Source organism: Canis lupus, chromosome 10 (genome assembly GCF_003254725.2).
Source record: "Canis lupus dingo isolate Sandy chromosome 10, ASM325472v2, whole genome shotgun sequence".
NCBI lineage: Eukaryota > Metazoa > Chordata > Mammalia > Carnivora > Canidae > Canis > Canis lupus.
The window spans coordinates 50,233,155-50,259,862 of record NC_064252.1 but is presented as its reverse complement, the minus strand read 5'-3'; the positions used below and the strand labels follow the sequence as shown (position 1 = coordinate 50,259,862).

The following is a 26,708-nucleotide window of genomic DNA, read 5'->3' as shown; positions in this document are numbered from 1 at the left end:
TTATTTATTCATGAGAGACATAGAGAGGGAGAGACGGAGAGACAGAAGCAGACTCCCTGTGGAAAGCCCTATTGGGGGGGAGGGGAGGTGAAGGGAGAAGGGGGACTCCATCCTGACCTGAGCCAAAGGCAGACACTCAACCACTGAGCCACCCAAGATACCCCTTTCAAACAAAGACATGTGGAGCCCCCACATCACAGTTCTTTGAAGGCCATTCAGATAATTGGGGCAAAGCAATTTCAAAATAGCCAATGCTAGTGTGGGCAAAGTTGTTATTCTATAGGGACAAATGTCCTCGTCATGGATTAGATGACAGTTTATCTGAGAAAGGTTGACCCAGAAAACCATCCTGTAACATGCAACATGCATGAGGGAATCAGATCAAATCTAAAAATAGCTTTATCATTAGAATTGAAACACTTTAGTGAGGACTCAGTCTCTTTTCTTGCAACCTCAACCCCCATGGAGCTTTTTACCCTTTTTATTGAACTACAGAATCCCAGGATGGTAGTGCTAAGACATGATCTGGTCCACTGCTCTCATTTTAAAATGAGAAAATTAGGTCCAAAGAGGCTTAGCAACTTCTCCCATATTATGCAGGTAATCATTTGCAGAACCAGGGCTCAGACAGGGACTACCTGCTTCTCCTCCACTGTGGTGTTTGGGTTCAACACCTCCTAGATTTTAGACATCTTGGGTGCTGAAGACCCTGCAGGATTTATGTTTTTGTGGGTCACCCAAATGGGAGGCAGTAGAGCTGGATTTATTTTCCATTTCTTTGGCCCACTGTCAAAATAAGCAAAAGTTTGGGTAGGGGGAATTTTAGCCAACCACTCAAAGTCCAGGGGAAGGATACCAGGGGAAGGAGTGGAGCCTGACTATAGCAGCATGGAGGGCAGGAGCTTGGATTCTAAGGTTTGGTCTTAGCTTTACCACCTGATAGCCTGGGCTGTCTCCTGGACAACACATGCATCTCTCTTAATATTTGTTAAATGGGTTAATAATACTTGGGCTTCAGACTATTGTGAGACCCAAATATAATGTGTTAAAGATGTTTAGCCCAACATCTGGCATCTGGTGGTCAATAAATGGGGTTATTGTTCATTGCCATCTTAGTTCAAACTCATAAACAGTTATGGGAGGTCTGCTTTAAAGGCCAGCAGTTGGGAGAGTAATTACTTGGGAGGGGAAAATTCAACCCTCGCTCTAAATGACATAGTCTCTTTAGATATGTTAATACATTTAATCAGGTTGCAGTCAAGCCCTGCTGGGCAGCTGAGCCTCTTTCATTGACTTTGCATATCTACTCTCTGATCCATTAGTCACAGGGTTTACAATTCACCATCTGGAGCAATCCTACTTCCTTCATTCCCAAATTCTCAAGTAGCTTATCTGTGTAACACTGAGCACTGACAAAGAGTACTCAGGGTTAGGAGAAGATTGAAAGAGTCCTCTTTTAAGTCTCTGTGACCATGGTATAAAAATTATTTCTAGTTGGAATGGAAATATTTTGAGTTCCTGAAATCCCTTATCTACGTAAATGCAGAGCCTCCCAAAAGAACTCAAATGTCATAAATCTTCTCCCCAGGAGCCACTCTAATCTTCCCAGAGAAGTCAGCACCATGCCCAAACACACTGTCACAAAACTATCCTGTCTCCCCATTCATTCCCTTAAGGTCCCATTTATTTTTCCCATACCATGCCCTTCTCCCTGTCCCCGGCTACACCTCTTAGGATAGTATATAAGCCCCAATTTCTAATCGCCCCTTTGAATAATACTGCTCTGTGAACTCCCATACATACGTGATGAAGATCTTTTCTTTTGCTAACCTCTCCTGTCAGTTTAATTCACAGGTCCCAAGCTTTAAATTTAAGAAGATAGAGGTAAAGTTTTCTCTCCTAACAAGATCATGGTGGTACCATGCTGTTCATAAACTAAAACCCAAAACAAACAAAAAGCATAAAATAAGCATAAGAAAGTATACTTTATTCTATTTTTTCTATCAAACATTAGATTCCTTCAAAAGCATTTTCTTTTGTAAAGATTTTATTTATTTATTCATGAGAGACACATGGGGTTGGGGGGGGCGGTCAAAGACACAGGCAGAAGGTGAAGCAGGCTCGATCCCAGGCCCAGGACTCAATCCTCTGGACTCCAGGATCATGCCCTGGGCCAAAGGCAGGCGCTAAACACCTGAGCCACCCAGGGATCCCCTCAAAAACATTTTCTTTGGTGCCCCTGATTTACTAGTTCCTAAACACATCTGCTATCGGGGAATCCAGCCCTGAGCATTGTTGTTAGTCCTAATTTTACAGACTCAGGAGGGACAGGCTAGGAGTTCCCAGCACATGACTGGTAAGGAGTGGAGTGAGGAAATTCGCAGCCTGTTGAAGGAATCAAAGCTTCTACTACATGCCATTAATGAACCTGTTGGACTGTTTCCAGGTCTCTGTGATCAAGGGCACTGAGACAAACATCTGGCATGAAGCTTTGGGCACACGCACCTCTGAATACTTCTGTACAATAGGTTTTTAGCAGCAGAATGTTGAATTCAAAGCTCACGAACACTTTCAACATCTGACTGTATTTTAAAATTATCTGGTAATTTCTCATTTCTTAGGAATCAGAAAATCTAGCACTTGAAGTTGCTTTTACTTGTGGTTGTTGCTTCTACTTTCCAGAAATGAAACTTTGTTCAGGGAAAATGATATAAAACTTGGAAACAAGGCAGAGATGTGATGTTTTAATATCATCTGAGAATGTGTCCTAATAGGTCAAACTAGCTCAGCTGATTAGCTGAGGAATATAACTTCATTTAATGGACAATTGACTATTATTGTAATTTTAACAATTTCACAGTTTCAGAGGTCCTGCCCCCTCACAAGGACTCCCTAAAACAGAGCAGTCCTTAGATCAAGAACCTCATAGAAAACATAAATTTAAGATACTTTGTATTTCCCCGACCTTCCGATTGCTTCAACCAAACAGTGAATTTTTGCCAAGATATGGCAAATTTGGATCATTTTCAGAGCTCCTATGTGTCAAAATCTGGTGATACCTACCTGTTGTGGATAAAATGTCTTTGTCTTTCAAAAATTAGAAACAGAAAATGTGGTTCTCTAAGTCATGCCTGTCTGCCTGTTAGAAACTGCTAGGACCTGGGGCTTCCTTTCAAAAGGCCTAGTCTGGGCCCCAGAAGCACTGACCAGAGAGAAGACCTGTTAGACAAAGTTGGAAGTTAAATGCTCATCTTCTAGCTTAAAGGCTGGGAGCCTGGGGAAGGCTCTGTGGTACCACTATTGTGCTGGGAAGTCTGTGAAGTTTCCAAAGGAGAAGTCCAGACCCAGACTTGCAGGCTTCTGTCAACATTTCTTTGTGTAAGGAATTCCATGGGAAGGAACCATGAAAGGGTGGATGGGGAGAAAGAAATGTCCCATATCTTCTGCTGGTCCAGTTCTTCACTGTCATAGGTGTTTACCTACAAAGGTTTATTTTTGTTTTTTGTTTACTGTAGGCACATGTGTTGGTGTCTGTATTTTTGTCTGACCCGTGGCTACAGTTGGAGCACTGGAACTTGTGATTCTTCTCTGTGCATCTAGATGTGAGGAAAACTTTTGCCCTTCCCCACACAGGTAAAGTAACTGGCCACATATGATGATCTATCTGTGTATCTGTGATTGGCTTTGTTGAGGGAAACTGGGTTAACAGATCACATGAATCTGTCGCTTGTACTTGTTATGGGGCATCTCAGGAGAAGTAAAAGAAACACAAGTAGGCATCGAGCGAACAATTAGCAGTCTGTTCTAAAAATGAATCTGGGATTTTAATTTTTTTTTAATTTTATTTTTAAGGGGATCCCTGGGTAGCGCAGCGGTTTAGAGCCTGCCTTCGTCCCGAGGCGTGATCCTGGAGTCCTGGGATCGAGTCCCACATCGGGCTCCCTGCATGGAGCCTGCTTCTCCCTCTGTCTGTGTCTCTGCCTCTCTCTCTCTCTCTCTCTCTCTCTCTCTCTCTCTCTGTGTGTGTGCCTCATGAATGAATAAATAAAATCTTTTTAAAAAAATTTATTTTTAAGTAATCTCTATACCCAAAGTGGGGCTTGGACTCACAACCCTGAGATCAAGAGCCACAGGCTCTACTGACAGAGCCAGCCAGGTGCCTGAAAGCCAGGATTTTTTAAAAATCAGGTATGGTAAGTCATGTAAACATGGAAACAATTGTCATGAGAAGTTCACACTCACAGACCTCTAGAAACGAGGCTAGGCATGCTATACAGGGCTACATGAGGAAGCACTAGGACTGACCAGATTTGACCAGGACAGACAGAAGCAGGGAGTATGACCCAAAGCCTTTATCCTGGTTTTCATAGGAAGGAATGGGTAAGGCAGGGTAGATATATTGAGTAAACTTAGCATCAGGGGGTTTGAGTAATTTTGGTGAGCTTGGAGCTATAGTCAGTCCCTAGTTGTCTGATACCTAGCCCTGAGGTGGTTTTGGACTGGGTAAATACTGATATGGTATGTGAGAATTTGATAAGAGATGTCAGGCTCTGACCTGGTTGGCTTGTATATCAAAGACATTCTTATAGAGGAATGTTTGCTTTCTAGGAATTACTAGCCTGGAGAGGGCCAGTCTGTCCAGGATCAAGGCCTCAAATGCCAAAATATTTTGAATATGACTACAGAAAATAAGAAAATATAGTCAATACACAGTTGTAAAAAAGTACTAAGATGAACTGCCAGAAGCATTTTTAATATTTGACAAATGGACGCAGAATTATATTTGGATCCACATTCACCAATACTCTTAGGAGAGGTGAATCCTTGAACAAATAAGACTACTCTGATATTGGGTGCTTGGGTGGCTCAGTCAGTTAAACATCTGCCTTCAGCTCAGGTCATGATCCCAGGGTCCTGGGATGGAGTCCAGCATTGGGACCCTGCTCAGGAGAAAGCCTGCTTCTCCCTCTCCCTCTATTGCTCCCCTTTCTTGTTCTCTTGCATGCTCTCTCTCTCTGTTAAATAAATAAAATCTTTTTAAAGAAAAGACTGATTAGATAATTTTGGTTTAATAACAATGCTATGGCTTCATCTTCATTTTATCACGGTGTGGGGTATAATATAATGTACATCTCATCTTAGCAAGATTCAGGGTTTTTTTGTTTTGTTTTGTTTTGTTTGGAAAGCTTAATTAATTTAAACTCTACAATTTTTTGATACTGGTTTTATGGGTTAGACAAATTATCATTGCTTCCAGAAAATATTTAAGATTATGAGAATATAATTATTTTTAAGTTATATTTTAAAGCTAAGATTGTCATTTAACTTTATACATAACTGTATATGTTTAAATAAATATATATACATACGTATGAATATTAAAATGAATAAGCAAGATAAATTATGAGTGACAAAGAGAAGATGTGTTGTTCAAAATTGATCTGCTTTTCACCAAAGGTAGTAAGAAATTATTTACCATCTGTGTTATTTTCCTAGAAAGCACAGATCACTTATGTCAACTGAATATTCCTCCTCAGAAGCCCATTGATTTTTGGGACTACGACCCAAGCCAAAGGCAGACCCTTAACTGACTGAGCCACCCAAGTGCCCTGCAAATATATAAAATCTTAAAAAAAAGTTTCTCACTTCTGAAAGAGTATATTACACGATGATGATGATGATAATGATGATACTTTTTGCTGTTTATTTTAAAATACTACATTGTTACTTTTAGTATCCAGCTATCCAAGCTCCAACTACCTTTTTCTCAAGTACCTATGCTTCCATTTAAAATGAGGACTCAATCTCCTCTGATAATTATTCCCCTAAAATTCAAAAGAAAGTCAACAAGGTGTTTTTTGCACATGAATCTTATTTGGCACTTTTTTAGATGCTCTTTGGTAGCTACCAAAAAGTCTACTTTCCTGCTTTATAAAAGGAAAGGTGCTAGAAATAATTAGGTATGTTTGATAATCTCCATGTTTTTATTTTATTTTTTAAATATTTTATTTATTTATTCATAATAGACATAGAGACAGAGAGAGGAAGAGACACAGGTGAGGGGGAAGCAGGCTCCACGCAGGGAGCCCGACGCAGGACTCGATCCCAAGTCTCCAGGATCTGGCCCTGGGCTGAAGGCAGGCGCTAAACCACTGTGCCACTCGGGCTGCCCTGTTTTTTTTTTTTTTTTTTTAAAGATTTTATTTATTTATTCATGAGAGGCACACACACACACACACACACACACACAGACACACAGACACACACACACACACACAGGCAGAGGGAGAAGCAGGCTCCATGCAGGGAGCCCCAGGTGGAACTCCATCCCAGGTCTCTAGCATCAGGCCCTGGACTGAAGGTGGCGCTAAACCACTGGGCCACCCGGGTTGCCCAATCTCCATGTTTTTATGACTCAACTGATAGTGAGAGCTGTTGTGTTTATTAAGCTCATCACATGGGAAGAAGTGTCAACAAAAAGGAGAAGACTCTCTTGAGTCAGTTAGGAACAGGTAAAGTGCAACTTCAGTAATTGTTGACCTTCCAGGATGAAAAGCAACTACAGTGTTCAGGTACATAGACATACAGTAACTGTCAACAAACTAATTAAAAATTTTTTTTCCTATGTTTAAAATAGCCCTGCTAAACTAGTAGCAATTGTAACACACACTTTACCAGATGGATTAGAAAGACCTTGAGATTTGTCAATGCGTCAAAGATCACGATACATATAATATAATATAATATAATATAATATAATATTATATTATATTATATTATATTACTACTTCATTATATATATATTATATATATTATATAACTACTTCATTATAATATATAACTACTTCATTGAAGTAGTTATATATTATACCCAGTGGAGAAATCTACTCTTCATTCTGGGATCTTCGGTTGGTCACTGTAATAAACTAAGCAGTCATTCAGTTTTGTCATTAGCACCTGGTTTCTACTATCCCTTCACTTTGTCTAAAGACCTTTGCTATGAGCTATAGGTCAGAAATGGAGTCTTTTGAAAGAAACATTAAAAGGATATGTAAAGAACTCTACCAGGTACTCTTAACAACTGACACACACACACACACACACACACACACACACAAAACTTACGCTATGAGGAACAGACTTTCCAGTATGACATCTGGGAATCTGAAGTGTTATCTGGATACACATGAACAGGGTGTATATGCAAAGATGCTGTGGTAGGGGCACCTGGCTGGCACAGTTGGTGAAACATGCAACTCTTAATCTTGGAGTTGTGAATTCAAGCCCCATGTTGGGTGTTGACACTACTTAAAAATAAAACATAAAAAAATACAAAAGGATGCCTGAGTGCCTCTGCAGTTGAGCATCTGCCTTCAGCCCAGGGTGTGATCCTGGAGCCCTGGGATCGAGTCCCACATTGGGCCCCTGCGTAGAGCCTGCTTCTCCCTCTGCCTGTGTCTCTGCCTCTTTCTCTCTGTATCTCTCATGAATAAATAAATAAAATATTTTTAAAAAATGATGCTGTAATAGACTATACAAAGTTCACTCAGTTTCATTCAACGCTTATTCCTTCCTAAGACATATAACTAGGAAACTGGATTTATCTATTGAATGAAAAGTCTTCCTAACTGGCTCACAAGGCATGGTTGGAGGCATCCCTAAGGCTGAGGGAAAAAGGAAAGAGTTTGGAACTGCTAAAACTTAGAACTTGGACGAGGGGTTCTGTGGAACTGAAACTTAACCTCTGAGGAGGGGCTGCTGCCTGAACACTCCTGGTGTCTCTGAGGGGGGTACGGTGAAGGTGATTCTGCTGCTCCCTGGAAGGAGCTGCCACTGTCAGGTGCAGATACATTGCTGGTGTGACATTGTCAGGAACAGGTAGCAAATAGGAAGAAGCAAGCCCTATGTCCCTATCCAGCCTTGCAGGCTCCCACAGTAAAGCTTATCAGGGAGTAGCTAGCAAAAGAGAAAAGTGTATATAGTTCCAGTCAGCAGCTAAGAGCTATTAGCTTAATAATGTGCACATCTAGCTTTTCCTATTTTCTAATTTTCTAATAAATGAACTAGAGGGTCATTTCTTTACATTTCTCCTATTTGCAGTTATTTTCCCCTTCAAGGGTTCAAGCTTTTGGTTTTGATAATATTTGATTATCTTCTCTATGCAAGGCAACCTTCCTGTCCATATTATAGAAGCTGGGGCTTTTCAATCATCGGGTTCTGTGATACATCATAGCCTCCTTATCAAGGCCCTAAGGTTGTTAAGAGGAAGTGATGTGTACCATCCCCTACAGTGCTGCTATAGGGGCTAGGACCACAGAAGGGCTGAAAACTTACAGAGTGACTGGTTGATGGATGAGTAATGTGGTTTTACTTAAAAGGATTACTTCCCAGTCATCGTCTTTGCTCTCCTGCTCACACACAACTTGGCTTCCACTCCATACTCCACATGCGGCCAGTCGAGAATGATCATCCACTTCATCTCTAGGCTGGGACAGGGTGATCATCTGCTCATATGACTAGGTAAAAGCACATCTGCTGTCATTAAGCTTGGAAACAGGAGTGCTGCAATGGGAATGGAATTCTAGCAAGTTCACTGGGGTAGGCTTGCAATAATGGTTACATTGCCTAAATACCAAGAAAAATACCCAGGGGGGAATTCCATGACCTGGGACTCCTTGTGGTCAATCCAGAGCTATGTAGCTGATTTCATCCTTACAGAACACAGTATCTACTTTTTGACTGTACTCCAACAGCAGGGTACACCACTTCCTGGGGGAATTCTATGGTGACAAGATGGGGGGACGGGAAACATCACTTACAATCACTTTGAACACAGCAAGATTAGGTTTCCTCAAAAAATTCTCAATGCAAACAACCCAAGTGTCCATCAATGATGAATTGATAAACAAAATGTAGTATAACCATATTATGGAAACTTGTTGAGCAACAAAAATAAATAAAATATTGATTCCTGCTTTACAACATGGATGAACCTTGAAAACATTATGCTATGATAAAGAAATTAGTCACAAAAGATCAGATGTTGTATGATTCCATTTATATAAAATGTCTGGAATAGACAAATCTTTTGAGATAGAAGTTATATTAGTGGTTGCCAGGGGCTGGGGGAAGGGAGGAATGGGAGAAAAAAAAACCTGCTAACAAGACTATGGTTTTTTTTTTTTTTTAAAGATTTTTATTTATTTATTCATGAGAGACACAGAGAGAGAGAGGCAGAGACACAGGCAGAGGGAGAAGCAGACTCCATGCAGGGAGGGAGCCTGACGTGGGACTCAATCCCGGGTCTCCAGGATCACACCTCGGGGCTGCAGGCTGCACTAAACCACTGCGCCTCCAGGGTTGCCCAAGACTGGGGTTTTTTGGGGGTGATGAGAATGTTCTGGAATTTGATAGTGGTGATGGTTGCCCAACCTTGTACTAAAACTCACTGAAGTACTCTAAATGGTGAATTTTATGGTACATAAATTATGTCTCAGTATTGTTTTTTGAAGATTTTATTTATTTATTCATGAGAACACAGAAAGAGAGGCAGAGACACAGGCAGAGGGAGAAGCAGGCTCCATGCAGGGAGCCCGACGTGGGACTCGATTCCTGGTCTCCAGGATCACACCCTGGGCTGAAGGCGGCGCTAAACTGCTGAGCCACCTGGGCTGCCCTATGTCTCAGTATTTTTATTTTTATTATTATTTTTTTAAATTTATTTATTCGTGAAAGACAGAGAGAGAGAGAGAAAGAGAGAGAGACAGAGACACAGGCAGAGGGAGAAGCAGGCTCCATGCAGGGAGCCCGATGTGGGACTCGATCCTGGGACTCCAGGATCATGCCCTGGGCCGAAGGCAGGCGCTAAACTGCTAAGCCACCTAGGGATCCCCTGTCTCAGTACTTTTAAAGGAAAAAAATGATTCTGTAAAAAAAAAAAAAAAAAAAGTCAAAGCCATTCCCTATTGCCATGAGTTTCCCAGATGACTCAGTGAGTAAATGGTATGATGGCTTTCAACATTGAGCATTTTATAAAATGTGGCAATGGCAACAGATTTAAGAAGCTGACAGCAAATATGGGTTTTGCAGTGCTCTTCCCATAGAAGTCTGCAAGCAGAGTTGATTTCATCCTCAAATTGGAAGGTCTATTCAGATGATTTCAGAAGTTGTGACAGTATGTGCCCTGTCCCCTAGCTAATTGTGATATTTCTTCCCAGTAGAGATGATCATCTATTTAGACTATAAGTTACTGAAAGACACATCGTGTTTTCTCCATCTCTCTTATATGTTACATATGTAGGAAATGTAGACAAATTTCTTTCCCTTTCCTCTAATTATATAGGAGGGAAAAAATCCGTTTATTTTTAAAGATTTTATTTGTTTGCTTGTTTATTTATTTACTTACCTACCTAGAGGGTGCATGAGCTGAGGGAGGGGCAGAGGGATGGAATCCCAAGCAGACTCTGTGCTCAGGGCAGAGCCTGATGCAGGGCTTGCTCCCATGACCCAGAGATCATGACCTGAACTGAAATCAAGAGTTGGCTGCTCAACTGAGCCACCCACATGCCCCTGATTGCTTATTTTCTTTAAAAAAATTTATTGACTCATTTGGGAGAGAGAGAGAGAGAGAGGGAGAGTGGGAGCATGCGTGTGCGCAAGAGCAAGGAGGGGCAGAGGGAGAGCATCTCAAGACTCCTTGTTGAGCATTGATCTCATGACCCATGAGATCATGATCTGAGCAGAAATCAAGAGTCAGCTGCCTAACTGACCGAGCCACCCAAGTGCCCCTCCACTTATTTTTAAATAGATGGAAGCAACTGCTGCTTCCATCTCCTTTCAAAAGAGCAGGGTACAGGAATTCATATCAAACATAGTTAGGAAATTCGCAGTCCAGCATCCAGGACCTTTTTCTTTTATATTCTTTGATTGGGCTGAAGTACAGAGCACTTGAACTTTTCCTCCTTGTCTTTCTACTTTTTGCTGCCTCTGAATTCAATTTAGACTTCTAGAAGCTCCAGTTAGAGAGGAGACGAGGAGATGGGAGAGGCATATGTGCCAAACAGAGATCATGTGCCCATCACTGGGACTATGGATGCCTGGGCATTCCATCCCACAAGAATTAGAATAATCTGGCAGGGCTCCAAACAGTTCTCTATGCTCTGTCCCATTTTGCTTTGACGATTGGCTATCTAATGCTGTGTAACAAATCATCCCTAAACTTACTACCTTACAACAGCACCTATTTACTGTCTCTAGCTTAGCTGAGTGGTCTGGCTCTGTCTCTTGAAAGGTGGCAGAATCAGATGTCAATCAGGGCTGCCTTTGCATGACTTGGGTGGAGGATTGACTTCCAGGCTGGCTCCCTCACTTGGTGGCAAGTTCATGTTAGCTGTTAGCTGAAAGCCTCTATTCATCACCACAGGGACTTCTCCATAGGGTTGCTTGAGCATCTTCACATGATAGCTGGCTTCTTCTAGGGCCAGTGATCCATGACAGAGCACAGGGCAGAAACCATAATATCTTTTATGATTTTATGACTTTGCCTCAGAAGTCTCATTCCATCATTTCCATGACATCCTATTGATCAGATGGACAGGTCAGTTCATGGTAGGGTGGGGACTATCCAAGAGTATGAGTATCAAGAAGCAGAATCATGTTGCCATTGTGGAGGCTGGCTGTTACATAAGCCCTAAGATAAAGGGCAGTTTCAATTAAATTAAGTGGGAATTCCTCTCTATACCCCCAACACAAACCCCAAATCCTGACTGGGATACCTCCAAAGAGGCATATTGTACCTCTCTGCAGAGGTTCCAGGGTGATGAGGAGGGATTAGACAGAGGGAGGAAAAACCACTGAAGACAGTCGAAGAGGATTCAGATTTATTCATCAAAAACAAACAAACAAGCAAACAAACAAACAGAAAGGACTTCATTAGAGTCTATAAATCAGGAAAGGGCTGGAAGAAAGCCTATTTTTCCAAATTACAGGAGCATAGAGGTGGGCTCCCTTTTTAAAGCCAGAAAGTTGTAGGAATAGTCAAAGTTTCCTTGCAATGAATCTCACTCAGTACCCTGCAGTGATTCAGATTGAGAATGTAGACATCACCTTCTGAGAAGAGGTCAAAAAGTTTAACATGTTTCCTCCCAACTGCTCCTTGGTAGTCTCTCTAGGTTTGAAAACCTGCCCTGGAGGTGCTATACACACAGTATCTCAAGTGGCCATGAGACTTGGTCCTATTTATGCTGGGGTCCCAGGTGGCCTTGTTAGCATAGAACAACTGAAGGTAGGTTGGCAGGGCCACTCTGCAGCTGTTTTCTTTCTCTGTTGTTTTAGTTGGTAGGTTTGGTCCTGAGGTTTCCTGGGTGGGGTTGTCTCCCTAGGCCAAACCAGCTCTACAGATCTGGCTCAGATTTGAGGTGGGGGCTGGATCTCCCTCTTCTACATAGTTGTGTCTTTGAGAGACCAGAGTTGTTACAGGGAGGGGTGTGTGTGTGTGTGTTGAGCCCCTAAAACTCCGGTTGTTGTTTCCAGTCTGGATATTACGGAGAAATTATTGCCAATTGAATTATACTTTGGTTGAGTATTTGTGTTTATATTTAATATAAATACAGTTGATTAAAATGACTTGTGTCATGAGTAGGAATGCAGAGTTTGGGGAGAAATTAGGGGAAAATGGAAAAACTCCTTCCTTCCCAAAGTTCTTGGGCTTTTTTATCCCTATGATTCTGAATTATGTTTTGTGATTTATGTCCACTTGTGCTTTCTTTGTTCCCAGGACCAGGATGGAGGCGCTTGTGCTCTCAGCAGCCACTTGGTGCCTCTCTAGGTGCAGAAGGATGAATCTCTTTATGCTACGCTTTGGAATGACTGTGTTTGGTCCTGAATAGGAGAACTTAAGAGTTGTGGGCTGGTCATAAGAAAGTTCTGGGCTTAGCCCTGCTCTGTCCTCAGCCAGCCTTGTAAACCAGAACAGGTCTCTCAGCTTCTCCGAGTGTCAGTTTCATCATTTAGCTCAGGGGTGATAAGACCTGTCCTGCTCATCTCACAGGCTTAAGGAAAAGGACTGACTGGGATAATGAAGGTGAAAGTGGAGTAGGTATGCATGCTATTATTCAAATGAATAATAAGTACATGTCAAGCCACCGAGCCACCACAGTACAGTTGCCTGCTGTTTGTCACTGAGCCTTGGTCATCTGATCAGAATGGGTGTTTGTGTTATCTCCCACCTGACTTAATAATGGTTCCAAATTACAGGCCATCTAGCAGGCCTAGGGCCAGGTTTTGTGGGGTTTGAACAGATAGAGTTTGGGAATATCCTCTTTAAGGAAAAAATGTGAACACAGGGCTTGAGCTCTCCAAGATCTTGGAAGGGACTCATGCAAGTAGGGAACCCTGAACCTTCTTTAGCTTCAAGATAATTCTCCCCTCTGGCTTTCTGGTCTTTTTTTTTTTTTTTTTTTTTTAAGAACTATGTTCTTGGCACTACCATGCCAAGTTTAGTTCTTTTTTTTTTCTTTTTAAGATTTTATTTATTTATTCATGAGAGAGACAGAGAGAGAGAGGCAGAGACACAGGCAGAGGGAGAAGCAGGCTCCATGCAGGGAGCCCAACGTGGGACTCCATCCTGGGTCTCCAGGATCAGGCCCTGGGCTGAAGGCGGCGTTAAACCACTGAGCCACCAGGGCTGCCCGCCTCTGGCTTTCTGGTCTTGATGCAAGTTTGACATCTGAGCATCTTTGCGAGAAGACCACCTCTCCTCCATTGCATTTTCTGGGCTGGGAAGTTCAGGAGTCTTCCCAGATGCTGAAGCTAAATTCTACTGTGATACAATCTGAGCAGCCTCTGCCTGGCTGTTCCCTGGTTCATTCAGGAATGGCTCTTCCTCTGGTCATGATCTCTACCTCAGAGATTCTTGCCAGGTCTCCAGCCCTCATTTCACAGGTGGATAAAATGTGGCCTAGAGATGGGCAGTGACTCATCTGAGGTCATATAGCTTTTTAACAGCAGAGCTTAGAGAGGAAACTGGAGCTCCTAAGTCCCACTTAGATCCTCTTTCCACCATGTCCCCCTGAATACTAGCCTTCCTGAAGCTACTCTTGACTGTTATCTAATTGTCCATTAGGAATCTGTTGTCAGTGAACCAGTTTGGTAGTCATTTATGCTTCTAACTGGGACAGCCTGTGTTTACTCATCAGTGACAGACAGGCTTGCCTTTGACTTGGCCAGTGTGGACTTTTTGCAGCCTCATCCTAACTGTCCCCAGGGGTCTGGCAGCACTGACAAAAGGTCAGCCCAAATCAGTTCCTCACTTAAGACCTGCCTGTAGGGTTTGCACCTGACACATCATAGGAGGTTCTCAGGCCCTGGGACCTGTCCCTTGGTATTGGTTCTGACCCACATTTCCTGTATGTGCTCTTCACCTTTTCCCTAGAAATTGACCCTTTGGGTGGATCTTGACTTTTATTTTGACCTTTGGTTGCCTCTAGCTCATTTTTCTCTGGCAAGTAACAGTTCCAAGTACACCAGCACCTGCCCCTATGCCCAAGCCAGAGCACTGATTCAGCCAAAACAGAAATTCTAAAGGTCCACTCAGGACCCCTACACTGAGGAGTCCACTGGGATGTAGGGAGAGTACGTAGCGGTGTCTAAGGAGTCCACTATTCCCTCAGCAGGCTCAGCTCTGACCCAGTCTATCACAATGATTCTAGACTGTAGGAAAGTCAGGGGCCTCAAACCACATTTGTCCCCCTGGGCCTAGGGCCAACACCCAGACACTAACAAACAGCTTCAGTTGTACTAGTGGTTAGGATACTGAAGTACCTCCATATGAGTGGGTAAATGGTTGTAGCTCCATGTCCCTTAAGGACCCTCTGCTGATGCAGGCCCCTTGGCCCCTTTGCCACATTCCCCAGGATCTTCTCAGGATCCACAAAATAAAAGGTTGGCCCTTGGCCTAGTGGGAGGTCTCTAGGACCCAGCCCTAGTTCTTACGCCCGTGTCTGTCCTGATGTGGGGGGTCTGGCCATAGTGATGATTCAATATTCTGAATACTCTACCCACTTGAGCTAACCCTGAGCCCACTCTTCTGCTAGTAAATGGGCCCCTTGCAGTCTGTTTTCTGATATGAAGTTCCAGCTCCTGCTTCACTCCTTTCCTGGCAGTGTGTGCCTAATGATACCTTATCACAAGGACAAGGATCTAGACAGTCTTCCCAGGAAGGACTTTTGCAATCAGAAATATTGTTCTAGAGCTGACTGCTGAGTGACACCAGGTCTCTGGAACATGCTGAAGACCCCTACCTGGGCTTGGCTACATTTCTGACACTCTTGGTTCTATGGCGTCTCCACCCCACAAGTGGTTCCAGTTCAGATTCCAGGCCTTCCAGCCTGCCCTGTTTCATTGCAGTTAACTGGACTGTGCCTGATAGTGTGTCCAAGTAGGTTAGGGAGGAACAAGGAGGGGCAGAGCATGTCTCCCACCACCTTTAAATGCCCCTACCCTCACAATGGCAGCCAACCAGCCCCCTTTCTGTACTCTCCATCTTCACTGAGGTGCACGCTCAGCCTGCCCTCTCTGGTTTGTGTGAGTCCCTTCCCTCCTGATGTCCAATCCCTGGGGGCCTGGATCCCAGCCAGCAGCTGGGCAAAAGAGCATCCAATGACTGTGGCTGAGGGTGGCTGAGTGTGTGGTTTCTAAAGTCTATCTATTCCCCTCCTACCTCATTCCTTTGGGTTGAAAATGAGGCCTAAGAGGGAAACAGAGGCTTGGAGCACTAATGGTGTATTTGAGGCATTGGTGTGGAAGACATTTAGGAGGCAATTTTCGCCTTTGAAGTCCATATATGACATCATGCAGAGAACTGTCTGTTCCCCTAGGTATAGAAACAGGCCTATCTGAGACCAGAGAGTTTTAAAAAAATAAAAACCAAAAAAACTAGAGAGAGAGAGAGAGAATTTTTTTTTTAAGTACACAACCTGAGCAAGGCATTTATCTAAGCACTTGGCAACCATATTCTCATTTTTTTTCTAGAAGAGACAGATTGCCACAGAGTTTCAGATGTGTAGGCACTCAAGGCAGAGCTATCTGGGCCAGCATTCCTTTTGCCCTTCCTCCTTGGTGAGAGTGTTCTGATTTCATTTGGGATGGTAATGTACCTAGGGGAAAATCTATGTTTCCCAGACTTCTTTGCACTGTGACTAAGATCTGGCTAACAAGATTTAAGTGGAAGTGTTTAGGAGTTAGGCTGCTTCATAGGAGTGGCATTCTTTTATCCTTCCTGCTTCTTCTCTTGCTGCTTGGAATTCACAGATATTACTGGCTGGAGTTCCAACAGCCATAGTGGACCTAGAATAGAAGCCATGCGTGGCAGAGGAGAAAAACAGAAGGAGCTCAGATCCTCATGAAGCCTTCACAGCAGCTGATAATGATCTACCTTTGGACTTATTTTATGTGAAACAATACAAACTTGTGTGTTTAAGTCATTGCAGTTTCTATTTCTTGAAGATGAACAAAATTCTTAACTGACAGAAGATAATAAATCAGTGACTTAACAGATGATGCCAGGAAAACTCAATATCCACTTGCAAAAGAATGAACTGGACCCTATATAAAAGTTAACTCAAAATGAGTCAAATGAAACACAAGAGCTAAAACTATAAAAGTCTTAAAAGAAAACACAAATGAAAACTTCATGACATTGGATTTGGCAATAACTACTGGGCTATGGCAGGTATAGACAACAAAAGAAAAAGTAAACAAATTGGACATCACCAAAATTAAACTTTTGTGGATCAAAGGGAACTGTCAACAGAGGAAAAAGGCAACCTGAAGAATGGGAGAAAACACCTGCAAATCACCTATATGCTAAGAATTAACATTAAGAATATACAGAACTCCTAAAAGTCAATAGCAAACACCAAGCAACTCAATTAAAAAATGGGCAAAGGACCTGAACAGGCATTTCTCCAATGAAGATACAGAAATGGCCAATAAGCACACAGAAGGATGCTCAACATTGTTAATCACAGGGGAAATACAAATCATAATCACAACAAGATACCACTTTACACACAGTAGGATGGCTGCTTTTGGAAAAACAAACAAGTGTTGATGTGGATATGGAGAACCTGGAACTTTTGTGCATTACTGGTGGGAATGTAGCAATGGAGCAGCCACTAAGGAAAATAATATGGTGCCAGGAAAACTGGATATCCACATGCAAAAGAAACATTAACAAAACAAAAAAATTAAATATACCATTTGGTTCCATAATTCCACTTCTGGCTATCTATACAAAAGAACTGAAAGAAGGACTGGCAGAGGTATTTGTACAAGCCATGTTTGCAATAGCATTATTCACAATAGCCAAAAGATATAAACAACCCAAATTCAATCAATGGATGAAAGGATAAATAAAATGTGGCATGTCCGTACAATGGAATATCATTTAGTCTTACAAAACAATGACATTTGAACAGATGCAACAACATGGAAAAATATTGAAGGCCTCATGCTAAGTGAAATTAGCCAAATGCTGTAGAAGTTCACTTGTATGCAGTATCTAGAGTAGCAAATTTGTTGAGACAGAGGAGAGTGGTTGGGTACCAGGGAGTCGGGGGGAAGGGAGTAATGGGGAGGTATTGTTTAAATGGCTATAGAGTTTCAGTTGAGGAGGATAAAAAAATGAGATGAATAGTGGTGATGTTTGCACAACAGTGTAAAAGTACTTAAAGCCACAAACTGTATACTTAAAAATGGTTAAAATGGTAAATGTTATATTGTAGATATTTTGCCACAATAAAAAATATTAAGTTTAAATAAATCAATAAACCCTGAGTCCAAATCCCATATTGACGGATGAACTGAGAACTTGTTTGGTCTGAATCACACAGCTCCAGGAGCAGCTAGAGGAAACAAACTTGAATATCCTCTGCCTGCTCCTCAGCCCCGCCTAAAGGCTCTTTGGTGGAACAGGTTTCATCACCTGCCCTACCTCTGCATCCTAGATACCATTTTATTTTATTTTATTTTATTTTATTTTATTTTATTTTATTTTATTTATTTTATTTATTTTATTTTATTTTATTTTATTTATTTTTTTAAAGATTTATTTATTTATTTATTCATGATAGAGAGAGAGAGAGAGAAAGGCAGAGACACATGAAGCAGGCTCCATGCCGGGAGCCTGATGCAGGACTCAACCCCGGGACTCCAAGATCGCACCCTGGGCCAAAGGCAGGCGCCAAACCACTGAGCCACCCAGGGATCCCCCTAGATACCCTTTTAATTCTACGATTACCCATCTGAAGTTTCCACCTTGGAAATGGTTCTCCCTTCTGCAGGAGTGGCAATAAAAAGGGGGGTTGGGGGCTGAGATCCAGCCTGAGGCTCTCTCCATAGGGAGATAAAGTTCAAGACACCTGCTCTAAGTAGGTGATTAAGGGAGCTGCCCTTTCTTTTGAGGGGATGAGGGATTTTGTAGAGCTCCACTGGTGGTGAATGGTCACCTTGTTCTCCTCTAGAGTTGGTTACCTCGCTTTCCTGCCCCTAACACTCCTCTCTCCTCATACACTACATCTGACACCAGCTGCTGGGGCCTCTTGGGTATTTGACCTCCCTAGCTAGATTAGAAATTCTCTGAAAGCAGGAATTACATCTTTGTAAATACCATCTTCTCTTGCCCCATCCCTATCCGTCCCTCCAGCATCTGCCAAACGTGTCACCTAAGGGCCACAGCTCAGTAGTCCCCAGGGAACTCTGGCTGCTTCATACTTCCAAACTCACATATATCATCAAAAGGTGACTTTATAAACATGCCTGGTTGTTCTCAGTTTACTTTGGAGGTCCAGTTTACTTTGGGATAGTTGGGGAAAACTTGGGTGGAGGCTAGAGTGGGCAACATGTCAGTGCAGAGGGTCCATGCCATTGGTAATGAGTGCCTGCCACAGACTCCGGGAGATGGGCTTTAAAGCCTGGTGAGATGGTCTTGAAAGCTGTCATCTCTCATAGGGAATGAGCCAAATGTTGGCGATAGGTTAGCAGGATCGACTGTGAGGAGGCCTATGGCCAACTTCAGGCCCAGAACTGTCTCCACTGGTCTGGTCACATGTGGGGTGGATTTCCTCCAACTTTGCCCTGCCCTTCCCTGTCTCCAAGGCTGGAGGATGATGACAGCAGGAGGAGAACAAGGGTTTATGGAGAGCTGGCCAAGCCCAATCACCTACTGCTTCAAACAGAGCCAGGCAACCATTCTTTTCCTCCACTTTCTGCCCTGGGACTGAGCCTCTAGGCCAGAATCAGTTTCCACCTTTAAACAGAGACCCGTTTAGAGACTTATAAAAATTACCCAGCTCCCACCTTTCCTCCCTGTACTCTTCTAAGGTCTTATCAAGAAAAACTCTGAAAGACTGTGAGATGGGCAAAGATCCTTGGGCGTCCTTTCAACAGAATGTCAGGCATTGTCTAGACTGTTGCTGGACTACAGGACCCTTCCCGAGTCCTCTGATTCTACAAGGATCCATGCCTTTTATTGTTGATGATCCTGCATCTCTGTAGCGATACAAGTTAACTTGCACATGACTGATGCTAAGACACAGATTCCTGTTCTAGGAATGCAAAGGAAGATGCCAGTTCTGCATCTCTCAGCAAATCCCCCACCCCTGGCATCTCTGATGGCCTATATATATGTCTGCATTTTGGATTCTCCTGTGAACTGGCTGTAACATATTACTGGTTCCCTCATTAACTAATGAGTTAAATGAAGTTGAAGACTTGTGTTCATTTTACATTTGTGTAGGAGTCATGATGCTACTTAAAAAAAAAAAAAAAAAAAAAAAAAAAAAGATCCTTTACCGGTTTCAAATATCCAGTCTTGTGCTTAAGCTGAAGGAATAGAGAGAAGGAGGGACAAAGAGGATTGTAAGGAAATGGGCAGGGTGGAAGGAGAACAGGGAAAGGAGAAAAAGCCAAGAGGGACAGGATAGAGGGCAGAGCTGGGCAGGAGGAGGAGGGGAGGGAAGAGCAACATAACAAGGAGGAGGTGAAAGAAAAGAATCTTCCTGTCCTCCAAACACATGCTCTTCTGTCTGCTAGAAGGAAAAGTCTTTATTTTGAGTCAGCTGTGACAGGCCCTCTCAGTCTCTTAGTCCGAGAGGCAAATTATTTTCTGCCTGTTGTTTCCCAGGTCACCAGTTATATTAAGCCACGGTCCCTTGGTGGCTGCTGTCTATAAATTTTCCACTCTCTACCCTTTGAGTCAGATCGCAAAATAAGGACATTTTGAAACTTGGACTCTTGGTGATCAGAATATGGAGATGTGGTCCAGGATACTCTCGGGTCTCGTGGAGCTAAGTGGGTCCTTAACTGAGGGTCCTGCTTAGATCAGCAACAGGAAGGCAAGCAGAGCTGCTAGATTGCTCCCCCGAGTGTTCAGACTCTAGCCTGGCCCACTGAGGAGACCACACAGTTCCCAGGCCTTAACAAGGCAGCAGGTCATAGCTTTGCCAGGGGGTTAGAAGCAGGCTCTTTGTCCTGAAATGCCTCCACTGGCCTGGCGTGGATCAGAAATTTAGACAGTCAACTGTCATCATTCTAATAAGCCCATTCATAATAGGTCTTTCATCTATCTTTCCAAACTTATGTCCTGCCACACCTACCACACATCCTGCATGCCAGCCAGGCCAGCCTCCTTGGTACTCCTGGAACAAGTCAAATATTTTCACGCCTCCATGTCTTTGCTCTTGCTGTTTTCCCTGCTTGGAATGCCTTTTCCCTTTCTCCTCTACCTGGTGATGTCATACCCATGCTTTCCTCTTATTTCCAGGCAGAGTGAATGATTTTTTCCCTTGAGTCTTCATGTGTACATTATATACATCTGTACTTAGACACAACACTCATCACTCTGGTTTGTAATTATTTGCCTGTCTGCCAGTCTGTTCTTCAAGGACAAGAACCCAGGCTTATTCATGGGCTGCCCTGGTACTTGGTTCACATTCATTCAGTCACTTCACAAATTTATTGAGCACTGACTATGTGCCAGGCTAGATAGTGAACATGACTGAAAAAATATCTAGGTGCTAGATAGTGAACATACTGACATTCTTTTTTTTTTTTTTTTTAAGATTTTATTTATTTATTCATGAGAGACACACAGAGAGAAAGGCAGAGACACAGGCAGAGGGAGAAGCAAGCTTCATGCAGGGAGCCTGACGCGGGACTGGGTCTCCAGGATCTCCAGGATCACGTCCTGGGTCTCCAGGATCTCGCCCTGGGCTGAAGGTGGTGCTAAACCGCTGAGCCACCCAGGCTGCCCTGGAACTGACATTCTTGCTGGGGAGGCAGACAACATACAAATAAACAAATAATGTCAAGTAGTAATAGGTGCTAGGAGAAAATCAAGGGGGCTAAGGGTACAGGGAATGGTGGAGGGCATTATTTTAGCCAGGGCAGTCAGGGAAAGCCCCTCTTGATAAAGTGGCATTTAAATAGACTCTTGAAGGAAATAAGAGAGTGTGTCATGTGGGTATCTGGGAAACAGCATTCCAGGCAGAAGGAAAAGCAAGTGCAAAAGTCCTCAGATGGGCGTGTGTCTGTGTGTTCAAGGACAGCAGCAAGGGCTAGAGTACACCAGACTAGTGAGTGCTGGGAAGAGCTGTAGGAGAGTGGCTCCAAGAAATAAGAACCAGGGGACCAGAGAACTTAGAGTCTTCAGGCCAATGTAGAAACTTCAGCTTTTATTCCAGGTCAATGAGCTGGGGAGCCATTGCATTCTTGTCCCAATCTGCATACATACAGAGCACACTCTTCTGCTTGAATCGGCTCTCCAACTACGCTAAATCTACTTAAATCTTTGTCTTTAGGGAGAGAAGAGACTATTTAACTTATATTTTAGACCATTCATGATCATATATGACCTCCTGGCTACTTTTTGGAGAACAGACTGTCCAGGGTGGGTACTCAAGAAGGTTATTGGTAATGTGGGACCAGATGCAAGTGGCCTTGGAAGGACTCTGTGAGCATGTCCCTGATTGGACAGGAAATGCGAGCTAGTATCTGCTCCCTTTAATCTATGTTCTCCTCCTAGTTCCTCCTTAGGGAAGTGTCCCTGCTGATGTGGATTTTCTGCCCCTGGCACCGAATGAACCTGGAGAAACCAGGCAAAACTCATGCCCCAGCCTGCTGAACTGGGAGATATGAATCTTGCCTGTAAACAATTCACCAGAAAAGTCAAGGCTAATTTCTTCAAGGAAGGAGGCCCATCATAGGGATTAATAAAAGGCAAAGCATGGCAAGAGAAACTAGCCTTTCCCAACTCCAGCTTGCCAGCAGTAGGACTGTTGGCTCGGAGTCACCTTCAGGACACCCTGGCAAACAAGCACCAATAGAAGCTTCTCTGAGAGAAGGAATGAGACTTTGACCACCTACTCCTTCCAGGCCTTTTCCCAGGTACATGTGGAACATCCTTAATGCTAAAGTAGCCAATAAAAGTTGAAGTCCCCTCTCTACCCCTCCACGCTCTCTCTCCAAAGAGTGATATCTCTAATGGTGGAATTTCAGGTACCAAGGAAAGCCTTAGGGAGGGGGTTTCCAGGAGCACCTCTATTCTTATTACAACAAAGGCTTCTATTCCCTCCCTTCTCCCAGGGAGGAACGGGGGACCTCGGAGGGGCAGAAAGGAGCCCACGAGGACGAGGACGGCGGGTTCCAGGGCGCAGGGGCGGGCGCGCCGCGTGCAGTGGAGGCCGGCGCCCGGCAGAGGGCGCAGAGGGCCCGCTGGGTCTGTCCAGAGTCCCGGCCCCGGCCCCGGCCCCGGCCCCGGCGCGCTGCTCCTGCTCCCGCCCCGCCGCCTCCGCGCCGCACATCCGGATCGCTGGCCCGCCTCCGCGCAGTGTGGGCGCCGTCAGGAAGCGCCTAGCTAGGCACCCCTGCAGCCAGCGTCTGCCCCCTTCCCGGGAGGCAGGTCATTTTCCGGTCAACCTGGTCCCGGGTCTCTAGGTCGTCGGGGACGCGCCACGCCCTCCGCGGGCCAACCTTCCCCTCCCGCGGTGCTTTCCCTTCCCGGAGTGGCTGGCGGGCAGGGCGGTGGTCGCGAGGGCGCGGGCCTGGGCCCCGGACCCTGAAGGGTAGCAGTTTCGTAGGGAGAAGCTGCAGGTGCGAGGTCAGAGCCGATTCCACCCCAGGCGCGGGCCCTCGGGCCACCGGCGCTTGGGTGGGGGCCCAGAGCCCAGGGCCCCAGGAAAGGAGGGAAGGCATCTGCAGTGTTCACTTCCGCAGGGCCTGGCATGTGGCAGGGGACATCGTTATTGAATGAGTGAACGAACTGGAATGGAATGGAATGTGAAATGGAGATGGTCTGAGATCTGGGTCTGGCGGCCCTGTGCTGGCACAATACTGCCCAGTAGGGTTTGCCACACTCTCCTTGCTCCTCACCTGTCTCTCCCAAGACCATTCTTCCCATCTCACAGCTTTCCTTTCACTTTCTGTCAGAAAAGCACTTTCTGAGCTTCTGCTCAGAAGCTTTCACTAGCTCCCTGATCCATATCCCTCCTCCCCCTAGCTTTCAAAACTCTGGGCAGACTTACATGGCACACTCTTCTGCTTGAATCTGCTCTCCAGCTACACTAGATCTACCCAAATCTTATGAATATAACTTGAACTAGCCTTCCTCTCGGGAGCTGCCCATCTCCTTTTTCCTTATCAGCAACACCTGCTCCCTTGCCGCCAGATCTTTCTCTTCCTGCAAGGGCCAGCTTCAGATACCATTTCCTTCCTTCAGGAAGCATTCTCCAGACTTTTTCAGTCCAGAGTAAGTTTTCTCAGCTCTGAGCTCCTATAGCATACACTCCCTGACACTTTTTTGGTACCAGTTACCTATAGGTGCTTTGTTATGTAGTACTCACCTATCTATCTTTTCTCTTCCACTACACTGTAAACATTTGGAAGGCAGGGCCCAAGTCTTACTTATCTTGGTATCTCCTCTTGCAGTTTATCACATATTTATTGAGCATCTACTACACACCAGGTGTAGAGTCTAGCATATAGACTATGGTCCCAAAAGAGGACCCAAAGGAGTCTAGGACACAGTGGCCCATGATGATGCTGGGGAGAAAAGAAGACACTTGGGGCTTGAGGGAAAGTAGAGGGTGTGGCTCCAAAATGGAGCACTCACTAGGAAAGTCCCAATGACTTTCTTTGAGAGCACTCAGCATCCTGAATTAGGAAGCAGTCTCATTCTCTAAGGGAGTATCTGCCCATTTATGGAACCATTTACTCATCTATTCCCTCATTCATTCATTCATTCATTCATTTTATAAATATTTGTTGAGTCCTTACTTTATCCTGGTGACTCATACGATTGGTCATATTTCAACCCCAAAAGGGTTGGCTGGAGTGTGTGTGTTTGTGTGTGTGTGTGCGTGTGCACGGTAGGGAGTACTACGAGCCTGGGAAGCTTTTGGTGTGAGTTGGTTCTTTGTCAGTTCCTGTACAGAAGCATAAGCCCCCCTGGAAATGGTCTTGGGAAATCCTAGGTTTTCATGGAGGGAAGCGAGGCCTCAACCCCCCCTTGAAGGTAAGGTACCCAGACTTTGCCTCATAGTTCACTTTGGAAGAGCTTACTCTGCCAGAGAATGTTCACTTCAAAATCCTTTTCTTCTGTGATCATTCAGGGTTTTCCAAACAGCCCTCTGAGGTTAGATCCATTTGCCAGTTGAAAAAGCTGAGGCTAGGATATTTAAGGTTTTCCCAAAGTCACTGGGTTGTGGCAGGGCTGGGCCCAGAGCAGGTCATTCACATCGTGGTCACCTCAATTTCATTGTAGGGGGCTTTGTCTTAGACACCTTTGGAATCCTATATGCTAGACTTTACAACACCTGGTATGTGTAGATGCTCAACCTCCTCCATCTGTAGGTTATACCCAAGACTTTTGAGGAGCCAATCAGAGGACAGGAATCTCTGGCTCTCTGTAATGAAAGAAGCAGGTCTCTGGAATAGGACATTTTAAATTTCAAATCAAAGTGGTAGCCCCTATCCTATCTGGCCACTAGTTCTGTTTTCTCAGAAATTCAGTAGTAACTAATTACTGAATCCTAATTCCAGGTGATTTCCAAACTCCAATCTCAATGCCTCAGTTCTAACCACTCTTTTAAATCATTCATTCCTTAATTCTAATCATTATACACCTCTAAGGATCACTCAGTCCCTCCAAGATCCTGGTGGCTGATGCTATCATTAATACCATCCTCCATATAGTCAGTCCACAGTGTGGTGAAGCCTGCTGCCCTAGTATTCAGAAGCAAGAAGGTACAAAATGAGAATGCAAGCAGCTGAGGGCGGTGGTCCTGGTAACACCATGAATTTGTCTTCATTATGAAAGTGGCACTTTTCCTCCCCCAGCATCCAGGCCTTCATGTTTTCCCCAGGCCCTTCTAGAAGAGGAGAAAATAAATTGGGTGTTCACCGTTTTAGAAATCCCTTTTAGGAAGACCTCCTTTAGAGAGGCCTACAACAGGCTAGGCTAACCAGAAGAGATGAAGCGTTAATGGATTCCAGCCATTCAGGCCCTCATTCATTCAACAAGTATACTAACAGCTGAATGTGCCCGAGCACCGTGGCAAGCTGTGATTCAGGTATAGTTCCTGCCTTCAGGCCGATTGCTATCTCGAGGTAGCCGATTTCCTTTGAGCACTGGCCCTGTGTTATAGGTGCCTGTGTTACACGCTTTTTCATGCCCTATTTTGTTTAATTGCTACAACCCCAATGAAAAGAAACTACTGTTTTGTAGGTAAAGGAACTGAGGCTCAGCGCTGGTAAAGGGTGAAGCCTTTAGACTCAAATGCTAAATACCTTTTCCTGCATTGCCTCTGGGTGCGGCAGGGGAGGGAAGTTTTCCAGTAACTGACATCTGTTCCCGAGTCTAGTGGCCTCCAGCACCACCTAGGCCCCGGCGGCGGAGGGGGTGCCAGGGGATTGGTGCAGATTCTCTCCCAGGCCCGCCCACCCCTGCTACGCTCAGCCTCCCCGGTCGCAGGCTCCGGGGGCGGGGCCAGAAGCTGTTAGAGCGGTAACCTGCAGTCGGCAGTGCGCCGCAGCCGGGCCTCTGATCTCTGCGCTGGTTGCTGTCTTTTCCTTCGTGTCTGGCTCTACCCGTTTCCCTGTTGACTACCTGGATTCCAAGCCACTGGAGAGTCATGGCCTACTCTCACTTCCCGTTAAAGTCACGGTCAGACCAGCTTTGTCCCCAAAGCCCTCCCTTACAGGAAGCACCTCTGCTTCCACTTTACGATCACCATAAAAATAATGCTATTTAGTTAATCGATATTTCAGGCCACTACTCGGTCTGGCCTTGTAGAGAATGACCCCTGCCCTTAAGGTGTTTACAACATGGTTATAAAAAAAAATGAACTAATACATAGAGTATTATAATAGATCACATTTGTAGAACACTAACTGCGTGCCAGGTGCTGTAGCTTTTAATAAAGATTAGCTCATTTAGTGTAGGGCAACATCAACACATCACAGCAACTTTTCCCCTGCAACATATAGCAGAGGTGGGAAGAGCTAGGGGAATGTCGTCAGAAGAACTTACAGTTAAATTTAAATCAGGCCCAAATGCTAGCTGAACAATGCTTGGAAGTTACCTAACCAGTCTGAGCCTCGGTTTTCATATCTGTGAACTGGTAGTGTTTTATACCCTCCGGTAAAGAGCTATT

At 44.3% G+C, this 26,708-nt stretch overlaps 2 long non-coding RNA genes across 11 annotated transcripts in view; one reads left to right on the top strand and one right to left on the bottom strand.

The window, feature by feature from the left end:
- Positions 1-22,500, top strand: part of LOC112671813 (uncharacterized) — a 45,524-nt gene extending 23,024 nt beyond the window's left edge. The window contains exons 2-3 of one of the 3 annotated variants that reach the window (XR_003143871.3): positions 3,516-3,633; positions 22,082-22,500. This is a non-coding gene — a long non-coding RNA (uncharacterized LOC112671813). Of the gene's footprint in view, positions 1-3,515; positions 3,634-3,852; positions 4,008-16,308; positions 17,862-22,081 lie in introns of those variants that run through there. The other 2 variants (XR_003143872.3, XR_003143870.3) reach the window with 2 other exon arrangements.
- LOC112671790 (uncharacterized) overlaps positions 1-26,708 on the bottom strand; it is a 126,467-nt gene that overhangs the window by 23,522 nt on the left and 76,237 nt on the right. The window contains exon 7 of one of the 8 annotated variants that reach the window (XR_004803157.2): positions 21,141-21,327. The exons of the other annotated variants lie outside the window; for them this stretch is intronic. This is a non-coding gene — a long non-coding RNA (uncharacterized LOC112671790). Of the gene's footprint in view, positions 1-21,140; positions 21,328-26,708 lie in introns of those variants that run through there. 8 annotated transcript variants of the gene reach the window in all.